Source organism: Sander lucioperca, chromosome 12 (genome assembly GCF_008315115.2).
Source record: "Sander lucioperca isolate FBNREF2018 chromosome 12, SLUC_FBN_1.2, whole genome shotgun sequence".
Lineage (NCBI taxonomy): Eukaryota > Metazoa > Chordata > Actinopteri > Perciformes > Percidae > Sander > Sander lucioperca.
In genome coordinates, this window is record NC_050184.1 from 678,946 (window position 1) to 701,402 (window position 22,457).

At 42.6% G+C, this 22,457-nt stretch overlaps 3 long non-coding RNA genes across 4 annotated transcripts; all 3 read right to left on the reverse strand.

Annotated features, from left to right (window-relative positions):
* Nucleotides 1-5,367: 5,367 nt before the first annotated feature.
* Nucleotides 5,368-6,068, reverse strand: LOC116067404. The gene is made up of 2 exons (XR_004109199.2): nt 5,916-6,068; nt 5,368-5,593 (listed from the first exon to the last, which is right to left on the reverse strand). It is a non-coding gene; the product is annotated as an uncharacterized LOC116067404 (long non-coding RNA).
* An 81-nt stretch (nt 6,069-6,149) lies between these two features.
* LOC118496425 lies at nt 6,150-6,770 on the reverse strand. The gene is made up of 3 exons (XR_004898986.1): nt 6,660-6,770; nt 6,393-6,570; nt 6,150-6,252 (listed from the first exon to the last, which is right to left on the reverse strand). It is a non-coding gene; the product is annotated as an uncharacterized LOC118496425 (long non-coding RNA).
* Nucleotides 6,771-7,360: 590 nt separating this feature from the next.
* Nucleotides 7,361-9,082, reverse strand: LOC116067400. Of its 2 annotated transcripts, none has more exons than XR_004898987.1 (3): nt 8,883-9,082; nt 7,553-7,685; nt 7,361-7,431 (listed from the first exon to the last, which is right to left on the reverse strand). It is a non-coding gene; the product is annotated as an uncharacterized LOC116067400 (long non-coding RNA). The 2 variants fall into 2 exon arrangements; XR_004898988.1 differs by lacking the exon at nt 8,883-9,082 and adding an exon at nt 8,539-8,625.
* Between the last annotated feature and the right edge of the window lie 13,375 nt (nt 9,083-22,457).

The window sequence follows — 22,457 nt, forward strand, 5'->3', positions numbered from 1 at the left end:
TATGTTTCTGTGTGTGACTGATAGGAACAAAAATCTTTGAAATTGGTCCAGTATTAAGCGTGAACGCTGTAACCAGCAGCCACAGACCGGGCTGCAATGTAACCCTATGGGGCAAATGTGCATCGTCAATTTAGTCCACTAAAAGTTATGTTTTTGCCACTGAAAGACTCAGATTATTATTCTAAGTGTCTGACAACATTATGGAAAGGATCCCTACAGAGAGAGGCCTTTTTAAAACCTCTTTGAGACCTGTTTAACCAGAAACTGCTCTGAGATCACTAGCTCTAAACCAACCGACTCCATTGAAAAAAACAATACCTTTTAGTGTGAATAAAGCCAACACATTTTCACATGTAAATCAGTAAACTACGTGTTTATTTCAACCAAAACTACAATTGGGATGGTTGGAAAAGTGGAAAGATGACCCAAAACGGCTTTTCATAGTTAGGGGTCCAAGTCCGATGGGGCTGGGAACCGCATTGGCAAGGCAACGCGGTTCACAGATCCAGCGGAGCTCAACTTCTAAATTGATTTCCGACGAAAATGGCAGATATTTAATAATTTCAGGCACGCTGTTGCAGGTTCCTGTATTACTAGTCAATATCTACACCCCAAATTCTTTTGACCCAGATTTCATGAATGAGGTCTTTGAATGTCTCCCTTCTCTGCATGATAACCTCTTATCTTTGGAGGGGACATGAACTGTGTTATTGATCCTAGGTTAGACCGCTCCTCTCCCAAAAGCTTGACCCCATCATTAATGTCCAGAACGCTTTCTGTCTTCATGGCTAAGAATGGTTGCATTGATCCCTGGAGATTCTATAACCCTAGCAGCAAGGAATATTCCTTTTTTTTTTGCATATGCATAAATCCTTTTCTCGGATTGATTATTTTTTCACCGATGCAACTTATCTCCAAGGTGTCAATGATTCAGTATCATCCTATAGTTATCTCTGACCATGTCCCGCTCTCTTTGGATATTCAGTTCTCTCCACAACCCTGATACTCCACATCGTGGAGGTTGAATACTCTGCTCTTATCAGATGATAAATTTAACTCTTTTATTGCATCTTCAATCGATGATTTTATCATGATCAATCAAAACAAGGCTGATCCTATTGCTTGTTCGCTGCTATGGGAATCACTTAAAGCATACTTACGGGGTCAAATAATTTCCTAATCTGCGCATTTAAACAAAACACGTATAGCCAAACTTCAAGAGCTTTCAACTAGATTGGACAAATTAGATCAACAACTTGCCCCTCCCCTAGCTTGCTCAAAGACTTGTTGATTTACAAACTGAGTTCGACCTCATTACGACTACTAAGGCCTTCTTTTGTGCTCGCGTTCCACATATTATGAGCATGGCGATAAGGCAAGCCGGCTCCTAGCCCATCAGTTGTGTCGCCAGGCTGCCTCACGTATGATTCTTCAAATCAAGGATCCCTCTAGCACACTACATACTGACCCTAATACCATTAACTCAGTATTCTGCTCATTCTATTCTTCTCTGTATAAGTCTGAGTCCTCACCTGACGCTTCTGAAATGGGTGCTTTCTTAGATAGCCTCGACTTTCCTACCGTCAGCCCACATGTTACCAAAGATCTTGATCTGCCACTAACAGTTGATGAAATCAACATTGCTATAAACAACATGCAAAACAATAAAGCTCCTGGCCCTGATGGATTCCCAGTGGAATTTTTTAAAAGATTTCAATCTAAATTGGCCCCGATATTGCTTTCTGTATATAAGGAATCTCTGCAGAATGGCTCTCTCCCTCCTACTTTAAGACAAGCCTCCATAAGTCTGCTGTTAAAGAAAGACAAGGATCCCAACCTCTGCGGTTCTTACAGACCCCTATCTTTACTAAACGTGGATGCTAAAATCCTTGCTAAGGCTCTGGCCAGCCGCTTGGAAAGATTTCTCCCAACCATGGTTTCAGAAGAGCAAACTGGCTTTATAAAGAGACGTCAGTTATTTTACAACGTCTGCACCCTTCTAAATATAATATAGTAAAAAAATTCCACTATAACTCCTGAAGTGGTCATCTCAGTTGACGCTGAAAAGGCGTTCGACAGGGTCAAATGGAACTTCCTGCTTACCGTACTAAATAAATTTGGGTTGGGTGATATATTCATTTCATGGATACGCCTTCTCTATACATCCCCACAAGCTAGTATCTTCACCAATGGCGTTCAATCAGCTTATTTTCCTTTATCTCGAGGCACCCGACAGGGTTGTCCTTTATCTCCTTCATTCTTTGCGCTGGCTATAGAGCCTTTGTCTATCTATCTGAGATCCTCCTCCATACAGATAACCCAGTGGTAAATTCCACTCTAAAATTCTGGTACCAACTCAGAAAGTATCTTAAATATACTTCTCCATCTACCTCAGCTCCTTTGCTAAAAAAACATTTATTTCAACCTGCATTGTCTGATCCCACGTTTTCTACATGGTATGACAAAGGCCTGAAAACTTTTAAAGATTTATATAGGAATGGTACTTTTCGTAGCTTTGCAGATTTGTCAAATGAATTTCAACTCCCACCATCTTACCTCTTCCGCTATTTCCAAATCAGACACTGCGCCAAATCCTTGTTCCCAGCCTTTCCCTCATCACCCCCAATCCAATTGTGGGAAGAGTTTCTCTCTCCAGACCCCCCTCAGAAGTCTTTCATTTCAAAAATCTATAACAAACTCCTGAATCATGATACCTCATCCATCACTAAAGTAAAGGCCGCCTGGGAGGGTGAACTTGGGTTGGAGCTGCATGAAACTCAATGGGACGTTGCCCTCAACAAAATCCACTCTAGCTCAACCTGTGCTCGTCTAACTTTGATACAATTCAAAGTACAGGATCCATTTTTCCAAGGCACGCCGGTCACAAATTTATGCCACTGTCACTAACAGCTATGACAAATGCCATACCTCTCCCTGCAATCTAACCCATATTCCACCCTTATTCTTGCCCGTTAGTTTTTTCCTTCTGGCAGAGGTACTTTGATATTATCTCTGAAATACTTGTGATGACTGTAACAGTCTCTCCCCATATTGCCATATTCGGATGCCCAGAGGATTACAATAGATTTACATTGAAACAATTAGACATCTTTGCTTTCACATCTTTACTGGCGAGACTCCTTCTCCACTGGAAAGCTACTAAAGCCCCTAAAGTAGCTGCACTGGACCTTTCCTTACCAGCTAGAAGGCTGGCTGCTTCGGCCTCCTCAGTCCTTCTAGCACACATAGCAAAATATTGGAACAAAGTCATATAAGCCTCTGGCTCTCCTCCAGGTGGAGAAACTTAAAGGTCCTATGACATGGTGGTCTTTGGGTGCTTTTATATAGGCCTCAGTGGTCCCCTGATACAGTATATGTAGTGTCTTTCCCCTAATTCAGCCTTGATGCAGAATTACAGCCACTAGTTTCATTCCCTCAATGAGCTTTCTTCAGGACGTGCCATTTCGGTGTCTGTAGCTTTAAATGCTAATGAGGAGATTGGCAGGGCAAGGTGAAGGGTGGGGGTGTGGCCTTGACCAACTGGCCACGGCACCATGCGCTAATGTTTACAGTGGATGTATCGCAATGGCTTGTAGACTCGCAGTCGTTGAAGCTTTCCAGTTTGACCCAGAATCTGGTCTGGAGGGAGAAGCTGCAACTCTGCGGCTACAACAACAACAGGTCTCTGAATGGTTAGTTTAAAATATTGTGTCTGGATACAGTACTTTAGTTGGTTTGTTTATGTATGCTGTTATAGTTATTATCATGTAGCTAACGCTAGCCTACATTGTTGGTTTTTCATGTTGCTGTAATTTCCTAGCGTTCTAAAGCTGTATTAGCATCTATATCAGTCATATCAGTAATCTTTGTATTTTAGAGAAGACTGTACTTTGGTTTATTTTTTTAATCGTGTCTGGATATGGTACTTTAGTTGGTTTGTTTATGTATGCTGTTACAGCCTGCGTTGTTGGCTTTTCATGTTGCAATAATTCTAAAGCTGTATTAGCATCTATATCAGTCTTAATCAGTAATGTTTCTATTTTAGAGAATACTGCACTATGGCTCATTTTGTAATTAGGCCATGTACTGTATATTGCAGTCATGTTACACATAACCCATGATTTACCCCGGAAATGTTTCCTATATATAATAAAATATCAGCTATAGACACTATCCAGCGCCATTATTACATCTACCTTTTTGTATAGGTGCCGTTGTGGAAAATGTGCTACCATGCCCACAGAAGCTGAGAATATTTGCTGTTTGGAGACACCTCAGGAGCATTGTCACCACTAAATTGTAAACTACTTTGTCTATTCACGTGACAACTAATTGTGCTTAGAAATGACACTTACCATTTATAAATTATAATTAGGTTACTAGAAGGCTACGGGAGGTCAAAGAACAGCTCACATGTATGGTTGACCATCCTGGATTTGAGCCTGTCTGCTTGAATGTCTACTCTCTGCAGAATGCAGGCCAAATATACAGAGCTGACTATGGCCCTCTACAATTGAGAGGAATACACCAGTAAGTTGTGCTTTGTTACAGAAGTTAAAATAAAAAAATAAAGTCTTGTCTTGAGTCAACAAATTGTGTGCTTAATTTTCATCCAATAGTGTAGACAGTGTCCAGATTTATTTACATCAGAGGAAAAGAAATTATTTTTACAAAACAGAGCTGGTGCTGGGGCCTCCTGGGACGCAGAATCCGGGTCGTAATTCCAGCTTGTGTGGTCCTGCGCATCCGCTCCGAGTTTCCTGATGAGGAAGGCCACTACGTAGGGTTTAAACTGCCCCCGTTTGAACCTTGACACAAAGCTGGCAATGACCTCCTCCTTGTCTGGCTTCTCATACTGCGCCGATAGGTCCTCTGGGACAGGGATGGCCAACAGCGCAGCGGTGTATGGCGCAGGGTTGACAAAGACTTCCTCAAAAATGAGGTCCATCATGTCAGCAACATAACCTGTATCATAAAACAAAAGCACAAACATATTTCTGTTTTTAATTGTCGTTTTGTTTTTACTGTGTTTGTGTATTTAATTGTCTTTTCATTAAGAGAAATAAATGTTACAATTCGAAAATGTGTTTTTTAATTGAACCCTTACCAAAGGTTGGCTCTGTCTTTTGTGGTTTAGCTCTGCACTCTCCCTTCCTAGCCTTTGGAAAGTAGATTTTGAAGAGAGGTTCACCTTCCTGTGTTTTGGCCTGTGGTCGGTCCGCATTTTCAGTACAGAATATTACAACAATGATCTCTGGTAAATTTCTGAAAATTACTAAATAATTACAGTGTGTGTAGTTGTCTGTTTACTGTTTTTACATTTAGCCTGTTATATTGATGAAATACCTGCTTGGAGCCATTTACTCGTCAGTTGTCTTGCGGATCACATGCTCGCACTCGGGGTAAAGAGGATCCTCGTGTGTGTGGACATCTCGAACATGGTTCAGGATCGCGGTCCACTTTGCGATTCTCTCTGGGCCGGAGGTTGAGCCAGCTGCAGTCCAGTATATGTGGTTGTTGATGCTTTTCATCCACTTTTTGAGTTTCTCACAGTCTTTCTGCTTACTGATTGCTTCCAGTTTCTTTGAAATTCCTACAACGAAAGCAAAATATATTACACTTAGTTAAGATACTCATAAACTGAGTAATTACTCTATTGTAGCATTTCAAAATCAATTTCAAAGCATTTTTTTTTACATTTACTCAGTGTCAACATTTTCACAGCAAGGACAAGTCTTTTCACCAAATGGGAGCTTTACGCAAGCTTTAAAAAAATCTAACATCAGGTCCTTCTCACCAAAAGGATATCACTAATAAGTCAAACAAAGGAAAAGGCTGGAGCAAAAATTATAGATTTTGTATGTTATAATGGAATATGGACATCAATCAGCTCAATATTGGCATTGACAATATACCTTTTGCCATGTGCCAGACATCATAGTAATGGGTTATGTTTCTCTCCCTGAGGAACTTCTGTACTTGTGGATGACGATCAGTGACAATGCAATCAAGTTTGACGCCACGTGACTCCAGTAATGCTAGACTCCTTGTCAGGCCCTCTTTCTCCATGCTCTGTTAATACAGAAAACAATATATTAAAAGAAAATGCATTACAGACTTCGACTTTCAAATTCCAACCAATAACCCCTTTGCAAAATAAATTTGGGCAAATTACCTGAACCAACTGAATGTCCACAACGGTGTTACTCTGGAGATCCATCGTTGTATAACTCCCATACTTTGCAGAGTGGCCTGTTTTTGTTCAAATAGGGACATTAGTAATCATTATTTAATGCTTATTATGTCTGGCATTTTATTTAGGTCACTTCTTTTAACTTCAAACAATATCTAACCCATGTATAAACTACACTTATTCAATAAAGTATCAATACCTGGTGAGTCAGCTCTCATGTCACCACCAAGGATTACTTTTTCCTCCTGACTTAGCCGCTGCAGATTCACATCCTGTGTGACTTTCCAGTGGTGAATAACTGCCGGTTCAATGAAAGATCTGGCATGGCGGCGAAATGTTTCATACTGAAACAACTGTAGCTTCATTGCCTTGAAGACCTGTTGGTTTGGGAGATAAATAATACATGTAATTTGATCTAAATGGAAGTAATTCACAGTGAAAGTAACTACAGTTGCACATCATTTACCTTTTCAATTTTGATGAAAGATGCACCACTGAGGTACACGGCAGCAGAAAGGTGCAGATTTCCAGCTGGCGTGCTCCCAAGGACAGGCTGGCTATTCCAGTGTCTTGTAAATGTGCAATGGTTCTGCTTCACAGACAGGAATGTCCCCAGCCTTTGGGTCTTCACATCACATGCCCGCGTGCAGACTGGACATGCATTAAACAACTCCATGATGCAGTTCTCATACACCATGTATATTTTGCTGTTGTGGGTGGAAGTGGATGAATCTTCTCTGTATAAAAAAAAAAAAAAAAAAAACAAAGAAAGGAAATCTCATTTTGAGTTAAACAGATTGAGCTTTCATCTGGACTGTACTTTAAACCATCATCCTGTTTGCAGCTGGTTTAACAATTTTTATGCACATAAACAGTCCGAAAAGTATTGATAAAAACAACAGTCTCACTGAGACTATTCCTTTATGTCAGAATGGCATACAATTTAGAAAAACTATGAAAGTTATCACGAGCATACATATCTTCACACTCAGTAACTTACGACTTTAGCGTAGAGTCTAACGATGCTGTGATGGAGTCGGCAGGATCACAACTGGAATCCTGTCCCTTTGAAGCTCCCACAAAAGAGCTGTCCTCCAATGGATTGTCCTCGAGCTCTTCATCAAGGTCTAGACGAGGCCTTGTGGGTGGTCTCTTTATAGGTGTCAATGACAGGCACAAAGGGTCTGCATTTGAGGGCCCCACACCAAAATCTCTGCAGGAGACACTTGCCTGGATACCTACGGCCAAAATTTAAAAAGGCAAGTCCAATGAAACAACACATAATGAAAGCATTGACAAATGCCAGAATACTTACTGAGTACATGAAAAGTAAATGTACTGAAGGGGGCAAGTACATACCTTCACTTCTAAAGTGGGGCCGCAGAGTCTTCAAGGCTAGCTGTGTGCCTATAGTACGTGTTTCCAGGTGGTCTGTCTGGCAGGCAACATCCCTTGAGAAAGGCAGCTTAATGGAAGCAGTTGATGTGCTGGCCTGTGTACAGACAACAATGTCAAATTAGCACTCAATTTATTACTTTGTATATATTTGCAGAGGTGCACACTCAATAATTTAAAAGATGGCATAGGCAGATATTGCACGAGCCATAACACCAAAAGCAGAACGGTTATCCAAATAACAAAGAAGTGAACAACACACACGTTACAGTGTGTATTCACACCAGGGCTGTTGTCAAGACAAGACAACTTTGTTGAGTCCAAGACAAGAACGAGTCCAAAAAGGTTCAGGAGTCCAGGACAGAAAAAATAATCTTATGCATGACAGTATCAAGACAATAATTTTGGGTTATTTGTTGATCTAAAAGCAAAAACAGTGTCACAACACCCACGATTTGTATGTATATCCATTCCCCTTGATATCATATAATCTAATGATCTAAAGAAAACAGAAGGACATATGATGAGACCTCATAACAGCAGTGTTACAACTGATACAAACACCAATCCACTATTACCACTGCTAGGTACTAGTACACAGCATTTGAGCAACTAAATGACAATATAGCTTCACTCCAGATGTACCGTAGAAAAGAAGTGACCAGTATTACAGAGTGCACCCCTATGGTTGGTTTAGCTATGCTTTAAAATAATGGCCTGGATCTCCGTGAAAAGGCACAATATGTGTGTCTCCATTTCAAACATTATTGCAGGTTAAATGCTTTTAGCAGCAGAGGTTGATTGTGGGCGACAATAATGTTATGGTTAGCTCGTCGAAATTCTACTGCCGCAGTTGCTGGCTGGCTCTGCAAAGTTAGCTAATGTCCGCTAGCATACGTACAGGCTAACTATAGCCAGTTATCTGTGTGTATAACATAACAAAAACCCACCCATTTCGACCCAGGTCTTATGTTGACAACGTAGACGCAGATATAGCTAGGAAACTCCGAAAGCATTCGTAATATTTTGCTACCTAGCAGGCTTGGCCAACGCGGTTGGGCTAACGTTCGTTAGCGCGAACAACCCCGTCCAAGCTGTGTTTCTCTAAGACCGGACTCCAGTAGCTACTGCAGCCCTGATTCACACACATACTTGATGCTATTCATCTTTACATTAGCGTCAGTAACTGGGCTGCTAGCTGCAGAGCTAGCTAATGTTACAGCCACGTTCTAAGTGTAACAACCTAGGTAACCATATGCAGTGAAGCAAAAAAATATGGCGTTAGTTGACTTACCTGTCCGAGGTTTGTAGCTGAGCCACAAAGAGTTGGTACCGCACCAGGCTTTAACCTCAGACGATCAGCAAGGCCAGCTTTGTATTGGCCCAAGTTGAGGAAACTGTCGTCGGTGAAATGTTTTTCGCACACTAAGACAACTTTGGGGATTTCTGTCGTCGTATTTACAGATAAAATAAAATTAACCCACTGGCTCTGCACAGGCTCAGATGATGGAACAGAAAAAACATGTTTGGGTACTTCTGAACATCCAAACACTGAGCAAACATGCTTCCCTCGTTTGCTAGTCATGATGTCTCTCGATGAAAAACAATGGCGCACGTACGGTACGGTGGCTCTCTCTCTACCCTGGAAATTCTAATGGCCGGGGCCCAAATGCTCTAGGCGGGCAAAGCAGAGAAATGGGAGGTAACCTTGACGACATATCGAGCAGATTCCTGAATGGCTCACCTGAGCTTACTTTTTCTCACAGGCAGAGCAGGATACCCAGGGCTCGGTTTACACCTATCACCATTTTAAACCAATTGGGGACCATAAACAGGCTGGGGGAACTCATATTAATGTTAAAAAACCTCATAAAGTGAAATTTTATGGAGGTATTTCCCATAATGACTGGGAGAATCAGGCAAAGGGGCAGGCGGGGTCAAAAACAGAGAACCTGTAGCCACAATGCTAGCAGGCCTAGAAGCAGGCAGACTAGTGGGTGCTAGCTGGCTCGGAATCTGATGAGGAGCTGGTACTTCACTGAGTGAAGCATTGGTGGAGCTAACAGGCTTGACTCAACACAATCCTTTAGTAGGTGGAGGAGCTGGAGCAAAAATGAAGCCCGTAACCCAGTTTGGAACAGAGTCCTTTAACCAAGGTTTTTCCAAAACCTTCTGACGAGCCAATGCCAAAATTGCCTCCTTCTGGCAATCATTGTTAGCCTTCCTCCACCAGTTCACACATAGGGTCACAAAGTTCATCAGAAATCATCTCTGCGGTGGCCGGGTTGGCTCTGTTGGTGGAGCGGGCGCACATATGTAGAGGTTTACTCCTCAACGCAGTGGCCGTGGGTTCGACTCCGAGCTGTGGCCCTTGGCTGCATGTCATTCCCCCTCTCTCTCCCCTTTCATGTCTTCATCTGTCCTGTGAAAATAATAGTGATGTTACCCGTGAACCTCCTGCTCCGAGGCATGTATCGAAGAAATGAACCAATTTGGAATGAAGCTTTGTATCGGAGCTTGATTCGTTTTGTGATAATCACGTGACCAGTGACGTCCGAAGCTTCGTTTCACACCCCCCCACGTGACTGCTTCGAAGTTGAATTCAAAGCGGTTCACTGGGTGCGTCTTTGTGGGTTGTTGCAGTAGAAGAGTCAACAGTCAGGAAAGTTAGTTAATAGAGAGATTATTATAGCGATTATTATAGCCAGTAGAGAGTTTATAGTAGAGAGTTTATTGCAAGTAAGTTTATAGCGAGTAGAAAGTTTATAAAAGAGAGTTTATAGCGAGTAGAAAGTTTATAAGAGTTTATAGCGAGTAGAAAGTTGCTCTAGTCTAGGCTATGTACTCAATATAATCACAGAAATGTGTGTGCAATGTGTTCTTCATTCATTTCCCTCCCAAATTGATGTATTTGTTTACAAACACAACCAAAATCCTAACTTTATGGTTTGTTGTTTTTTTTTGTGAAGGCAATTACATTTTTACTTATGCAAAGTCCCAAATAGGCTTAGTTATTTATGTCATTATTTATTTATCCATGAATTCATACTAAAAATGTATTCATCTTCGACTCAAAGACATTCATGGATAATATCTGTGAAACAGTTTGTGACACAATGCTATCCTTAACTTCCACCACTAGATGTCCTCATAGAGTTCTGAAGCTTCGAGTATTGAACCTTTTTTCGATACAATTGGATTGAAAGCTTCACTGGTTCAGAAAGCTTCAGTTCGCCATCACTAGAAAATAAAGGCCTAAAAATGCCCAAAAAAAATTCTTTAAAAAAAAGATAATTTACAAAAGTAATCCTGGGCAGGAAACAAAACCACAGGAACACGAGACAAAAAATATTAAGACACAACAGTACAGACCACGACAGACCTTGAAACCTCCGAACAGAAACGTAATGCTCCCACACAAGACAAAGACAACACAGAGACTAAATACACAGGTTAACAAGGACTAACAAGAAACAGGTGACACAACAGGTGAAACAAATCAGGGCGGGGCAGAACAATCAAACAGGCGGGAAAACAAAAGACAGGAAGTAAAACAAGACAAGACCAGGAATACAGATCTTGACTTGGTTAATCTATCTGGTATTCTTTAAAGGAACAAAAGGAAGGGTGAATCCAAGCAACAAAAATAATCAATGGCCAATCAATAATCCTTCGATCAATTAAAACCAATATACCTTTTTTTAAACTACAACATAACAAGCATGTGATGTGTGTGTGTGAGAGAGTGAGTGAGTGAGTGAGTGAGTGAGTGAGTGAGTGAGTGAGAGAGAGAGAGAGAGGGTAGGGTTATGGCTCCACTTGTCCAGTAATTAAACTCCCCACGGCAGGGAGTAAAAGCTACAGTTCAACAATATCGGGATCAGAAATACATTCACAGCCAAACAGATTAATAATCAAAGCGTGCAGCAATAGCACCATATTAATCAGATCACATTAATGGCAACACAAATAACAACAATAGCAAATTACTCATTAATAATACACCCTGTTCTAATCTGCCCAGAACACTATAAAGCCTCTTACTTTGGATGTGTAGTTCACTTAGTTTGTTCGGCAGATCCTCCGCGATGAACAGAAAGCGAGTTACACGGGCCCGTGATTTAACGAAACAGAAAAGCTCCGTCCGGCAGTTGGATTCTGAGCTCTGTCAGAGTCGACTTGGAAAAACAGGGTAATTTACCCTCTGCGAGATGATGCCGTTGACTTTTCGGCAGCTTGTCACCGAGGGGAAAGACGGGGTTTGTCGGGCTGCATTCGCTTATATCCTCCTTGTTCACCTAGCGGTGAGCATGGTCGCCTCAGCCAATGAAACACCAAGAAAATCCTGACTGTGTGAAGCCGCGGCTTGCAGTTCTTAGACCTTCCACCAGCCTGACCGTGTTTCTCGGGTCACAGGCTCTCTGCTCAAGATCAGCTTAAGCACATTGTTTGGTTCCAACACAGTAAGGCATAGATACCCAACCCGAGCCCGACGGGTCCCGACGGTACCCGACGGGCCGGGCCGGGTTCAGACAGATATTTAGAAATGATGGTCGGGTTCGGGTCGGACTCGGTCACATCAGCGCGGTAAGGCATTTGTTGTAAAATGGTGCTGCGGCTCCTTTAAGAGAGCTCAGTGTGTGTGTGTGTGTGTGTGTGTGTAAAGTGAGCAGAAGAGAGCTAGAGAAAGAGGAAGACGTGTAGATGCGACCAGAGCAGAGTTGGTGGAATAGGTTTAAGTTTTGTACACAGTGTGTGCGGTGTCCGAGATAAACCCCAGACTGAAAGCCAAGTTCATTCATCTGCTCACCAGAAACGGGATTTTAACCCCGACGTTATTCATTATATAACGTTGGCCCTGGAGGTAACCAGTCTCCGCTGGTTTTCTGACCATGGTCGGAATCGAAGCAAGCAGGAAAGGTTAACACATTGAACATTTGAACAGCTTATTAACGTGAGCTTGTTGCCCCGTGTGCGCTGATGACCTCATCTGTTGACATTTCCGAATGCCTTCCAGCTGCTTAATAAAAGCTTTCACACAAACAAACGTACATGTGTCATTAGTATGAGAGAAAAAAAAAAGGAGATTTTAACTGCGTCGGGCTCGGACATAAATATCATAATGCCTGACGGGCTCGGGCCGGGTTCGGTCACAGCTCTGTCGGGCTCGGGCCAGGTTCAGATGGAAAAATTCGGCCCGATCAGACCTCTACAACACAGGTCTAGTGCATTCTTATGTTAAACATGAACAATGTTACGAGACCTTAGAACTAGGTCTCAACCATCTATTAAGTTCTGAAATAGGCTATGTGAAAAACAAACCAGCCATGTAGGAGTAGTAAGCATAGATTATAAGATGAATGTTCATCATGTTCTTTCAACCAAATGTTCCTTTACAGCTTGGCTTCCAAACGGATACTATGTTTAAACCAGCTTTTAAGTTCTGAAATAGGCTAGGCTATGTAAAAAGCACACCAGCCTAGTGAGAGTAATAAACATAGACTATAAACTGAACAGTCCGCGTCCATCATGTTTTCAGCCTAATTAAACGTTCCTTTAAAGCTAGGCTGCCAAACTTACATACAGTGTCCTTGAGTCAAACTTGCACAGTAATCCAGATACGCCAGTCCACAGCCGCTGGGTCCGCCAGCCCCGGCTCCAGCACCAGACAAGAGGTCCCCATGCCGCCCTCTGGGTCCGATGACAGGGCCCGGTCCGGATCTCGCGCAGATGTCACGTCCTCCTCCAGATCCCGACAGAACATGTCCACGTCCTACAGTGAATGTGAGCGTTCTCCCTCGGTGGGTTACTCTCAGGGTTGCCGGATAAATAAGAAAGTTTGAGACGCCTTTACCATGTAACTTACGCTGTACTCCTATAAAAGACTCCTAAAGATTAAAACAGGTCCTTTATATCAGGGGAGAGCAGCTAAAACCAGTGGTGTTTAAAACAGTGAGTAAAACCAGTTAGAGGAATAACAAATTTATTTAAAAAAAGCATAAAACAATTAAAATTCCTCCTTAAAAGAATTTAAAAGCAAAAAGCACAACCAACTAAAACCAAGTTAAAATAGTGCAGCAGAACAGGAGTGGGAGGTTAAGAGGACAGTCCACGGGTCTCTGCTGGCGACCAGCTTCTTCTCCCTGCCTCCTCCCCTCGGCGTGATCGGGCCGAATTTTTCCATCTGAACCTGGCCCGAGCCCGACAGAGCTGTGACCAAACCCGGCCCGAGCCCGTCAGGCATTATGATATTTATGTCCGAGCCCGACGCAGTTAAAATCTCCTTTTTTTTTCTCATACTAATGACACATGTACGTTTGTTTGTGTGAAAGCTTTTATTAAGCAGCTGGAAGGCATTCGGAAATGTCAACAGATGAGGTCATCAGCGCACACGGGGCAACAAGCTCACGTTAATAAGCTGTTCAAATGTTCAATGTGTTAACCTTTCCTGCTTGCTTCGATTCCGACCATGGTCAGAAAACCAGCGGAGAATGGTTACCTCCAGGGCCAACGTTATATAATGAATAACGTTGGGGTTAAAATCCCGTTTCTGGTGAGCAGATGAATGAACTTTGCTTTCAGTCTGGGGTTTATCTCGGACACCGCACACACTGTGTACAAAACTTAAACTTATTCCACCAACTCTGCTCCGGTCGCATCTACACGTCTGCTTCCTCTTTCTCTAGCTCTCTTCTGCTCACTTTACACACACACTGAGCTCTCTTAAAGGAGCCGCAGCACCATTTTACAACAAATGCCTTACCGCGCTGATGTGACCGAGCCCGACCCGAACCCGACCATCATTTCTAAATATCTGTCCGAACCCGGCCCGGCCCGTCGGGTACCGTCGGGACCCGTCAGGCTCGGGTCGGGTATCTATGCCTTAGCCTGCAAGGAGAACTCTAGGCCAATCAAACGTCCTTTAAACTGCTACAGCTTTGTACACTACACACTACAACAAACATCGGTCTTAAAAGAGACTTACGCGGAAGGGAGAAGTTTCACCTTCTCCCACTGTTGCCGCTAGCGATCGGTGTTTGAGTTTTCCTCGGTGTACTCTCAGGCCTCCTCCAGACCAGGGACGATGCTGTCCTCACTGAAATCCTGTTCTCTGTGTCTCTCTGTCTGCTCCGTTCTGTCTGCTCCGTTCCGTCCGTTGTACTCTGCGTCCTCCCTCGTGTGCTGCTGTGCTCTCTGTGTCCTCCGTGCCACACACACGCACATATTGAGTGACGGCTGGCCTGAGGGGGGACGAGTCTGTTGCGGGGACTGGGGAGCGTTGCCAGCCTGCAATCTCCAGGGTGTAGTCGAACGGGGCCTTACCCTCCCTTTTCCCCCATGAACTCTGTCATGGCGCGCCCAGAGGAACGCCGTGGAAGGTAGGCTCACACATTAGACAGCTCTATCACACTCACCAACCACAGGCCGCTCTGCTCCCCAGCCCATCGTCCCCCTATCACCGCTCACTCCTCTCTCTGGTCCGTTCTGTCTGTCTCTCCGTCGTGCACTGCTAGTCCTCCCTCCTGTCCTCCTCCTGTTGCTGTTCTGCCCGTTTTATATCTAAAAACCTGTCAATCCCCTCTCTGGCTCCCAGGTGCAAGTCCTTAAGCCTGATTGCTACATGTCCACTGGCGGAAGTAAAAGCAACACACACCACACATTTCAAAATAAAAGCATGCAACAACATAAGGTAAAAAATACTTAAAACACAGCAAATCCAAAGTAAAAGCATGCTTCAAGAAAATCAAATTCCGCCCCGTGACATATCCATTTTGTGTGTGATCCATCTGGCGTTCGTGAGTAGGAGTCTCGGCAGTGGCGAACTTAGTTGCCTTAGCCAGGCTAGCAGTCACGACCGGCATCCTTCTACTTCCTCCCCGCATTCCTCGCCTGCCATGGCCGACAACAATCCACGGGCGCCCGCTGATCTGGTGGATGTCCTCCAGAGGACAGTTCATGCTTTCGCGGTGAAATTTTGAAGTTTATTCCCCCATCAAAAATAGGTTATTGAGCAATGTAGTGGTTATGATCATATCAGTGACTATGTAACTACATGGAAACAGGCCAAATTATGTCTGTTCCTTGTTAAGTAACAGCGTTACAGAAGGCTAGCTGTAGTCTTGCGCTGAAGTCTCATGGGAATTCAGTTGTAGCAGGAAAAGGTAAAAAGCAGCGTGCAGATCGGAGCGTAGTGAGTGAAGAGCGGAGGTGTTCACAAGGGAAGAAGCTTGGAGTAATGTAACTATGGAGCTAGAGCTAGCCTTCAGTAACGCTATTACTGTACAAGAAACAGGCATCATTTGGCCCGTTTCCATGTAGTTACATAGTCACTGATATGATCATAACCACTACAGTGCTCAATTCACCACGAAAGCATGAACTGTCCTCTGGAGGACATCCACCAGAGCAGCGACCAGGATTGTTGTCGGGCCGCGGCAGGCAAGGAATGCGGGGAGGAAGTAGAAGGATGCCGGTCGGGCCTGCTAGCCTGGCTAAGGCAACTACCACACAGTTCGCCACTGTCGAGACTCCTACTCACCAACGCCAGATCAATCGCACACAAAATGGATATATATGCTACAAATACACACGGAACTGCTGCTTGATGATTATTACCGAAGCCTGGCTGAACACACTCACTCATCCCAGACGGCAGCTAGCAGATAATAAGGTAGGTGAATTTAAACAATGTCTGAGTTGAAAATGCATCTTGTTGTCATGTAAGGGCCCTGTTCATGTTGCACAGACATTTTAATTGTATTTTGTGTCTGTTAAGAGGCACAAAGGCACTCTTTATGGCCCCAAAACTGCCATTTTAGCTAAGTGGGAGCTCTCAGCATTAGCTGCAGCAGCTCCGTGTTGCTAACCACCGATTTGGCTCGTTTTTTTTGCTATCGACAGTACTCACATACGTATAGCGATCAAGATTAATGTAAAAATTGCCCGGAGTTCTCCTTTAAAGCGCAGCGTTGCGTTGGAATCACAAATCAGGCCTGGTATCTCAAACACCTGAAAATTAGTGTATGTGTCATTGTACCCTTGCTGTAGATTCTGTGTGCGCTGTCAATTTTGATGGTAGCTCTGTTCTGTAAAGAGGGGATCCACACTGGTAGCTGATTTTGCAGGAATACAACTGAGTCGTCTTTTTTTGCTGCCCTCTTTCAGTCCAATGATGCGCACATTGTTGAATCTCGATCTGTCCTCCATTTCGGCTAGCTTAAACTCAAATTTCTTCTGGTCATCAATGCAGGCTTTCACCGTGTTTCTCATCTGCCTGTTGTCTCCCTGCGTCTCGTCTAGTCGTTGCACCAGGTCCCGTACCGTAGCTCCCTGCCTCTCAAGCTCTGTCCTGATGTGTTGCAGCGAGGTGTCAATTTCAGTCAACGCTTCCTTCACTGCGATGCGGACCACTGACCGAAGCATATCTTGTTGCTTTTCCAGGACCTTGGCCATAACGTTCTCCATGTGTAGGTCTGCGTTAACATCAGCAGCCATGCTAGCCGTCGCCATGTTAGTAGACCTCTGCACTCGGGTAAACGGCAGTGAGACCTGCTTCTTTGCTCCTGCAGGCATTCCACTTAGTTACAGTGGTAACAAATAAAATGGTTGACATTGAATAAGAAAGAATAGACCTGGTTTTTAATGAAAATGTGGAGGTGGATGCGGAGCCTCAGTTCTGAGCAACCATTGCGATCGTCGGTGACGTTAACCCTGAGATGAAGGGAACTCTGACTTTTCTGTTTCAGAAAGGGAGGTTAATCAAACTTGAGAGAGAGGGGTAACTCCAGCCCGTTTCAGAAAGAGAGGTAACTTAACCTCAGAGTCAGTTACTATGGTAACTGAACCAGTGAACCTAACTTGGTCGGGAGCAGGTTTTCTTCAATAAACCTCGAGTTTCTCTCAGTCTCCTCCCTCTAACACAGTGCTCTTTCATTTCCTCATTCATTCATTCAGTCTGTATCAGATGCATTTTAGCGCAGTTTGTTATCTGCATGAATAAAAAAACAGGGTTGGTTTATTAACTGTGATAGGCAGACTAAAAAACGTTTTTTTTTCTTTTTTTTCTCAAAACATGGCATTTCCTTTTGTCGACGATCCCGTTGAAGAAGCTGTATTACTTTGCTAAAGTTACAGTAGTTAAACATACTTCAGGAGATGATATTGAGGCCCCGACTATAGATGCATTTTCATTTCCAGATACTAGCCTACCTATTTGAACGGCAGTGTTTTTCTTCCCAGTCTATCAGTTATGTAGCCTACATACCCTTATCCGTCCTCATATCACTAACGTCACCCATCGTGGACATGCTCTTACATCCCAGCACATTCTTTGTGTCACATTATGTTTTTTTGCAAATGGCAGTTTTCTTTACAACATTGGTGATGCGGAGCATATTAGTAAAGCCACTGTAGCAAAGCGCCGTCAGAATAATGTCGCTCTGAAACGTTTTTTAAACGTTCTTGTAGTGTTCCCTGGACACAAACCAGTAGGACCCATTAAAAAGGAGTTCCACAGTATTGCAGGTGAAAGATGTAAACCCTTTGAAATAAAAGATTATGAATTATAATTCAGTTAATGATGGTGCTGCACCTCAGAATGGGATTAGTAGGCCTAGGACTTTTTCACCCGCAGGATTGCACCTAAATTAAATAGATTATAGGTTCAATACCATTTCACCAGTAATATTATACTTATGATTAAATATGAAATGAATACACTATATTGGAACTTATGAATTTACTCTTGCAGCAGTTTTCTCCCACGCAAATTCTCTCTCTTTTGCAGAAGCCACTGTGTTGCTTTTTTAACGAAATATATGTTCAAACTCTCTGTATGTGCGCATAAGTATTTCCGCCGACCAGTTTGTTTATGCCATGGTGAATCATAGTATCATTGCTCCATTTATGCTGCCTTTTTATAGTGGTGGTGCACGCACTTAACTCTGAGTGAACCTACTCTGAGTTGATTGAACCAACTCAAATCAGCTGTTCTGGAACCAAAAACTCAGTTTCCCATCTCAGGGTAAATCAACTCAGAGTTCAGGGTTAGACTCAGAGTTTGTTAAACCTCCTTCCTGAAACGGGCCCCTCGTTGGAAAAAAAAAACAGTAGTTACCCTTTAAGTTTTGAAAATGTTCTTATCAGTTCTTCCCTCTTTGACTGCACTACATTTAGGAAGTCGCCTGTGGATGGCAATTTTTGTCATTTTTTTCATCCTTTCAAAACCTGCTCCACAGATTGTACTCTCTGTGGATATTCAAGATTTTCAGAAGATAAGCACAAACCGGAACCCTGTTAAACAATGTGTATTGTGTTTTGAAATACATACTTACATAGTAGGAGCATGCATTTCTACATTAACGTACAACTCTGGATATTGATTGACACTTTTTTAAACAGCAGATGGCAGACAGAAGGATAAAGGTTAGGTGACAGATAACATGAACAAAAGGATTATACTTAATTCAACTGCAGCCTTGCTTATCTACAGCTATGCTAAAAGGTCTGCAATAACAATGTTAGAGATATGACGTAGTCAGCGTCTGATACATTGTCATGCGAGACGTTCAGATGAGAGATTGTTTAATGATGTGTCTTGTTCTCTGTAATTTAGTGTGCTATGCTATTAGTGGTTGTTATCTTGTCATGCCACATCTTTGTGTGTACTGTATTTAGCACATGCAAACTGTAAGCTGAATGCGTAGCCTCACAGTTGCCAGAACAGCATTTGTGGCACCGTTTGACTGGAGGCCACCGAAGACAGAAAGAGAAATCACTGTGCAAAATGCTCCATGTAAATAAATGTTAAACTAACACGAACCTGGTGAAAGCCAGGTCTTCCAGTTTTTTTTATTTTTTTTATTCCACTCTTTTCTCTCAAGTTCTTAACTTGGAAACTATTTCACATCCATAAATGAGACCCAAATAATTTAAATCTGCAAAACTTTTGCTATTCAGAACATGCTGGCAGCTTTGTTCTGTGACATCGATTAAACCTTTCAGAGTCGTGTTCAAACTGCAAAATATTGAAGTCTTTTTCCCTTCATGTTTTTTAATAATTTCTCTACAAGAAAGCCATACATTTTTTTTTTTTAATGTAAGCTCCAATATTAATCAGCTGTACAATTATATAGATCACGTGTCAAACTCAAGGCCCCCGGGCCAAATCCAGCCCCTCGCAAGTTTTGATCCGGCCCTGCATATCAATTTAGGATAACATTCTCACTCCCATCGCGTCAAAAAGCGATGCTTGGTCATGTGCGTTAGTTATTGACGTTAAAAGTCTCCTTTAGCGTCTCATTTAGATGCGCTTGGTCAGGACTCTTGACGTCACTTTTTATGCTCTGGGTCGAGACGTACATTTAACTGACATATGGCACAAGAAAGGGACAGTTAGGTTTAGGAAAAGATGGTGGGAGGGGTTATAAAATGTACGTTTCAGTGACACGCGGGACAAGAACGGGACATGAACCCCTGTATCCTGGGTGAAAGTCCTGTGTTGTTTGACCCATCGAACAACCCAACTTATGCAGATTTTCGGTCTTTCATACTACTTGTTACCGTCGCTCTTAAAACAACTTCAACTTACAGTGCCGCAGTGGAGCTGCTGCTCTGCCCAGTGCGTTCCATACAGACACTAAAGGATGCTTTTTGCGTCAATATCTGATGCTGAGAGACACTGCCCAAGCGTCTGTATTTTACGAGTTGGGAGTGAGAACGGGTTGTAGGTTCACAATAAATTTTGGCTCACCTAGATGTGCGCCAAACAAAAAAGACGGGAAACTGTTTTCAAACTGTAATTACGCGACACTCACAAGCACAATTTGTGGGTTTGCATATTCAGGGTGTGAAACAGGATGCTGTAAAATAGGTAATCATTTTTTTGCTCAATTTGCTAAGCTCTATGATGGCAGAGGAACTTTTTTGCTGACTTTTTTAGAGCTTTATGTCGGCCAAACTGTAAATAACAAAGCTATATGAGACATGCAACAATACAGTAAAAATATTTGACTTTTGAATAAATAAAAGCATGTTAATAAACTAAACATGTCTGGCCCTTAATGTGATTGTCATTTTCCAGTGTGGCCCTTAGTGAAGTTGAGTTTGAAACCACTGATATAGACAATAACATCTGGAGACAAGGTTATGAGCTATCTCTTCATGGCAACAGTTTTTAATTTTCAGTAGAGATGATGCAAAGCAAGGACACAGTCAGAGGAGTGCGGCATGCCATATTCAGGAAGAAAGGAAGAAAAAAAAAGAGCTGGTGCAAGCTCTGGGCAAGCTGGGCAAGTTCCATCATTTATAATCCATCATCTATTATCCAAGCTAAGGACTGTGGGGGTGGATGAGTGAAAGACAAAGACAGAGCAAGATGGAAGTGTGAGCTAATGATACAGCCAGGGAGATAATGTGGGAAAGAGTGAGAGTTCACATCAGCGCAGTAACAGTGAATGACAGTGACATTAAAACTGAGTGAGAAGGACTGAGTGTGAATCATAGTGGTGAGAGGCGCAGGGAGAAAAAGAGTCAGATGAAACTTGAGGCAGATGAGCATGAGCATGTGTGTTTAGAGATAAAATAAGGAGGGAAAAGTGTGGTAAGTTCCAGAAATACAGTATGCAGGAAGTATAAACCAGGTATAATCTCTCATTTTAGCCCCAATTTTTCTGTGTGTATTCATCTATCTATTCATTTATTTTCTGCTGATTATCCAGGTCGAGTTGGCACCATAGTCAGAACAATCATACTCAACTTACAGTAAACATACAGCTGTGAGCAGCTCCTCTATTTCATTTGTGCATTGTGGGAGAATAGTATCCACCACACTCAAAAATCAACATGTGCGTTCAAAAAAAAGAAAAAACAGGAACATTGGATCTGTGAGCTGATATGCAGCTCCACTGACGATCAGAGGAAGTTCACATATGTGTAGGAGAGATGTCACGATACCAAAAATACAGTCATGGGTACCGATACCACCAAACGTACAAAGTATTTTTATTTTAAATTCACTGACATGTTGGCAGGTCTGAAAAGATTTATTAAAAACAGTGAACATTTCAATAATTATTAAATCCAGTGACATTAGGCTACATTTTGCTGACAGGACACAGGCTGAATGGCAATGCATGGTAGCCCATTAGCAGGAAGTTAATAATGTTGCAATGCATAGTGTCGTTAGCAAATAACTGGCTATCATGGAGCATCACGTTAGCTGGTTTCACAGCAAGAGATCGGGATGCTTGTCTTTCAGATGCATACTACCAGGAGGTGGCGGTACGCAGTAAAAAGTGAGGATACTCATGTGATACTTCTGTGAACAGAAATTGTTACTTTTTGTATTGTAATTGTACACCCACATTTTATTTTTAGATGTCGTCGCCTCTATCTGGTCAAACTCGATGGCGTCCCCTTTATCTGGTTAGAGAGACGCATGTTCTGTCCTCGGGCCCCAGTCAAGATAGCCAATGACTCCATGTTATCTTGTGGGGTCAAGTAGTGTTATGGTTTCTTACTATGCAAATAGTTTAATTTAACAGAGAGAGAAGAATAGTAATCACTATAATATTATTCTATGCAAACAGTTTAATAAATAACAAGAGAGAAAGTATGCATCATAATTTCCCTAACAGTGGTGCTAAGCTCTGGACGAATTTGTTTTGGTGGAACATTTGCACCCTGCAAAAGAAAATGCCACATACAATATTAAATTAAGTTAACTGTTGACACAATACAGTAACGTGAGCTATTTAAATTAGCTGGATACATGGTTAAACCTCATTAGCTCTTACCAGTGTGTACTTCGTCCACAGCAATCCCACCAATCGGTCCCAAAACGTCCCAATTAGAGAGTAAATGCTGTAAA